Source organism: Cygnus olor, chromosome 7, assembly GCF_009769625.2.
Source record: "Cygnus olor isolate bCygOlo1 chromosome 7, bCygOlo1.pri.v2, whole genome shotgun sequence".
NCBI classification, from domain to species: Eukaryota; Metazoa; Chordata; class Aves; order Anseriformes; family Anatidae; genus Cygnus; species Cygnus olor.
The window spans coordinates 12,587,942-12,588,711 of NC_049175.1; positions in this window are offsets into that span (position 1 = coordinate 12,587,942).

Here is a 770-nt window from a genome sequence, read left to right on the forward strand (position 1 = left end):
TAGTATGTGTAATTACTTCAAATACTCTAGTCCAACAAAGTAATAGATACACAAGTATCAATATTCCATGTTATAATTATGAAGGAGCAGGACAATTTTTGTTGAAAGAGGTGAAGACTGCCTTTCCTTTGTGTTCACAGATAACCAGAGATCTAAGCTTAAAACTTAATGTGATATCATTTGTCAAAGGCAACTTACTTACATGAGATGAAGCATGAACAATGGTATTTTGGTGCAACTTCCAGGAAAATTAAGGGTTTTGAAGGCTGGGAAAGGAATCTTGTCTTACAGAAATGGTTAATTTTAGCAGACTTTTTTTTTTTTAGCCTAGATGTCCTAGGTAACTAAATACCTGTTAGGAGAGTCCAAGTGCCATAATATGTATGAATAACCTACGTGAAAGCTCACGTGGCTTTATTGAGAAACACCTTAAAATGTCTGACTTGATGTTCAAGAGTCTAAGAGGTGGTGCTTTTATCATTTCTTTCCTTGGCTCTTTTGAAGCCAGACAAGTGAAGTCTCTTCATTAAAATAACATGCATAAATTTCCCTCTCATTCATCACAGTTGAGTCACTGTGTAATACCTTAACTGTTCACACTAAAGTAGGAGATAAAATAAAAATACTACTTATTCCGTACAAGTACACAGAAAATGCATGTGTTATGAATTAAGAGGTAACATCTCATTAGAGTGAGTGAGGATGGTCATAAATGAATCCTATGAAAAGCATCGTCTGTGGTATACAGATGGTGTAAAGTGAAATTTTTT